The sequence below is a fragment of the Triticum aestivum genome, chromosome 3A (assembly GCF_018294505.1).
Source record: "Triticum aestivum cultivar Chinese Spring chromosome 3A, IWGSC CS RefSeq v2.1, whole genome shotgun sequence".
In the NCBI taxonomy this organism is placed as follows: domain Eukaryota; kingdom Viridiplantae; phylum Streptophyta; class Magnoliopsida; order Poales; family Poaceae; genus Triticum; species Triticum aestivum.
In genome coordinates, this window is record NC_057800.1 from 234,660,974 (window position 1) to 234,665,336 (window position 4,363).

The window sequence follows — 4,363 nt, forward strand, 5'->3', positions numbered from 1 at the left end:
GATGGAATCAAATTTGCCGCCCCGCAGGTGAAGGAGGATGGTGCTTTCCTGCCGTGGCTGCGGAGCAAGGCCGGGTCCGCCATCTCGTCGGCGCTGCGCATCGGGACCTCACCGCTGGGAAGGTCTGTTCTTGGCTACTGTCGATTTGCTACATAGAGCAGAGCAGAGCAGAGTAGAGCAGTAACAGTGTCCTTGTTCGCGTCGCAGCCGATCCAGGAGGGGGACTGCACCGGATCCGCCATCGCCGAGGAGCTGCACAGCACCGGATCCACCTCGTCCTCTTCCTCGGGTCGCCATCGTCTTCCTCAACTCCGGCCACCTCAACTCCGGTCTCCGCTCCACCTCTGCTCCGTGGTTCAGTACACTAATCCTATTGTCTTTGACTACTGGATTTTACTTGCTGTACTTCCCACTACAAGTTGATTTACTGAATATGCTACTCTAGTTCCCGGAGCTGGGTTTCTATTTGTGTGTTTGGTATACAGTTTCTAGTTTGTGCATCACTATAAGAGGAGTGCATTTTTCTAGGTTCTCTCACAATCTCCATATGTTAGTTTGTTATCTTTTATACGTACAGTACAACAGGTTAACAGTTTGAAAGCCAGACAGTGAGGCTTTCTAGTGTATGGTCCTAACACACAACAATTTTATTAGTTGAGGTTCACACTAGACAAACTTATGCCAGCTAAGAAAAAAATAGAGTTCTACATTAACTTGTCTGCCAGCTGGAGCAAGAAGCCTGAACTAGTTTTCCTTAGCTATCGCCTCATTTAGAAAATATTGGACAAGATCCCAAGAGACTTGGAGATATTTACAAGATCAGTAAGATAATAGCTTGCTGTTTAAGCATCGTTGCAGTCAAACTCTGGAATATTTACAATGAAAATGACCAAAGGTATGGCCAGTGCCATCAGGAAATCACAGGTGAACCAATGCATCATAGTGGAACACTAAACTGACAATTCCATCATATGTATCACCAATATTCTTGATTTGTGATTAACTGAATTAGTTTGTAAACTGTAGAGATGGTTAGGCTCTGGTTAAAAATAAAAACAATAATAGAAGTTTTGTATTTTCTAAGTAAAAAATCCCACATATGCACCAGGATGTGATCTGTCAAAACCAAAGTAGACCTAGCTCTGCATTATTTGTTTTGTGCTTCAAGTGTCCCAGTCAAGGACAAACTGAGTGGTTGCAAAATAATATTATGTGGTCAATGTGCATTAGTTCTGAACTAGTCAACCATGAATTGGGATGATAATGTTATTTTTCCTTCTTAACAGAATGGTGTCATAATCAGAACAAAGCTGCTGCAAATGCATACTTTTTTTACAAGTGCATCTGCACCTTCTGATCCATTTAGAGTTATCATAAATATATTTCCAAGGTTTTTTTCATTTCACTATAGAGTCTTTGCTTCTGGACTCAATGCACATTCATCAGTCATAAGAGATAAATACTAGTAAGTCAAGGGCACCAGAATTTGATCATGCCTCTTTTGAGAAGTATGTCTATTGATTCAAAATTGCCATGGCAAAAATATGTTTCAGAAAATGACATAGACTATAATTTCCTGGCATGATCCATAGAATAAAAATGTAGAATAAAAAATGCCATGATCCATACACTATAATTTTTTGTTGGGTGACATATTATATCTGGAATGGAAGCTCACATAAGTTGAGCTGATTTTTGTCCATATGAAAGCAGAGGACCATATGGTCTGTGGCTGGGTTTTTTCTCCGACCATTGTGTCGTGATGATTTTGCAGGTACCCCGAGAGGCCCTTGAGTTTGCCGGAATGTCGATTAACTTCCGTTCCAGCAAATTCGGGTACTCCATATGTCCTATTTTTAGCAAAGGTCATGCTGAAATTTTCCGTGAATTTTAGCATGACTATGTTAAAAATCGGACATATGAGGTACTTCCTACTAATGCATGGGCCGGGGTATCTTAGTACTTAGTTAAGTAGGATCAACTGCCCCTTTATTCTTGCTGCATTAAACCATAGGTGGCAATAGAGCCAAGTGATTAGGCCCAACCTAGGGTGCCTCGGCATCGATAAACCCTAAATGATGAAAACTTAACTTGGCTGCCCCGGATGCCTCGGTGTCGATGAGAACCTAAATGATGTATGCTTAGGCTTTTAGGGTGCCTCGGCGTTGACAAACCCTAAATGATGAAAGCTTAGGCTTTTAGGGTGCCTCGGTGTCGACAAACCCTAAATGATGAGACCATGATCTTGTTCCTTGACAATAACCAACTTTTTGACCAAACTATTTTCCTATTTAGAGCAAAACATGGCCCACAACGATGAGGCCGGTGGTTCAGGCGGCAAGAAATTCTAGGAGCTGTCCCAGGAGATGGAGGAACAACCTCACCACTATGAGGATGCCGCGGAAGACACCGATCCTGATTACACAACCCCTAGTGGCGTCGGGGATGACACCACTGATGGTGCCGCCGAGGATGCCACGACTGATGATGGCGGCGCACACACAGATGACAGCCAACCAAAGAAGCAAAGGAAGGACCGGCGCCCGAATGCGCTCCGCACCCTCAAGGAGGAATTCACTCAAGTGGACTCCGTTGGGAATCCAATGGAGCCCAAACATATAGTCAAGGGGTACTCGCTTCAGCTCGGGTGCATTCTCCGGAGCACCATCTCGATCAACACCGAGAACCTTAGGCATAAGGACCGAGGGAATTTGCGCAACCTCCTCTTCATGAAGCTGCACGAATGATACAAGTTCCCCGCCGAATTTGAAAACACACGCCTCTCAGGGAATAAAGTGAACAGTGCCGCCCTCACGAAGATGAGCACGGCCCTGTCTACTTGGAAAAGCACAGTGAAGAGAATGATTGATAAAGGTGATAGTTATGAGAAGATCAAGGCGAAATATCCTTTGATGAGCGAAGATGAGTACAAGGATTTCAAAATCAAGTGCGAGAGCAGTGCAACCTCCGAATCAAGTCAGTGGGGGAAATAAATGCGGGAGTTGAACTTAGGGGAACACAAACTCGGTCCCGGCGGTTACAGAGTGGCGGAGCCTATATGGGACAAGGAGGACGCGGAGCGTGCCGAGCAAGGCCTACCGCCCCGCTTCGAGAAATACAGCGGTGACAAGCAGACCAGGAACTATGTCAGGGCCCGGTACAAGGAGGACCCGATAACAATGGAGCTTACCACGGATCCGAAGACCAGGGCGCTTGAGCTTCTTCTGGTAAGGAATACACCCCCGCGTAATTAGCTCCATATGGTTGCACTCTAATTAATCCCCAATATTTCTAAATGGTTCACGTTCCTTTCGCAGGACACTGAAAGCAGTAGCGCGGGGTCGTCTAAGAGCTCCCCTTTCGACACCCCTTTAAATAGGGCGTTGAACGTAATGAAAAACAAGGATAAGCTCACTAAGCCGACATCAGCTGGTCGTGTGGCCGGCAAAGGCTTGTCCACAAAATGGGGGTCATACTATACCACTGGCATGCGGAAGGAGAAAAAGACCAGCTCGGAAAGCCAGACGCGCGAGGTTGAAGAACTCAAGGCAGAAGTGGCACGGATTCCGGAGCTTGTCCAAGAGCAAGTGCAACAACAACTTGGAACGACGCTCAACGCCATGGTGCCTATGTTGATTCATGGGCTGACGACGTGGATTGCGGGTGTCCAACAGGGGCCTCCCCCGATTCCCAGCTTCACGGCCAGCAACTCGCACAGCGCGCAGGCGGCGCCATTGGTGTCTCCGGCGGCGGCGCCATTGGTGTCTCCGGCGGAGGCGGTATTCATGTCTCCGGCGTCGGCACGGGCATTGGAGCTTAAGGCACCCGGGTGTACACCGGCCGGCACCTCGCCAGCAAGCGCCCCCTCCGTTAGTTGCACGCCCGCCGTTGGCGGTGCCTCGACATTAGTCGAGCTCGACGGCATCACGGTAACCAAGCCTCTCGGCCGATGACTTCATCTCCTTGCCTTTGACTGGGCATCCCTGATGCCCTGTACATGTTTTCGCAGGGCACCGCCGATGTTCCTTGCACTCTTCTGCATTTCATGGGCACCGAGTTGGTCGATGTCGCCAAGGGCAGAACCGTTCAACTGGGCAACCCCATGTTCCACGGTAATCCGATCCCACCCACAATGTATAGGGTTGAAGTGGTTCGGGTGCTGCCAGGCTGCGACGAGCTGTTACCTCTGATTCGACCCGCTGGGGCCGACGAAGAAGATGAGATGACCCTTAGCACCTGCGTAAACTGGCCCCTGTTTTGGCCGAAGAGCCAGATTTGTTTGGGGGCGGGGGACACCACCCCACAAACAAGACCGCCAGTCGTGCCGGCGCCAAGCCATGGCAAGAACGCCGCAACGCTACCG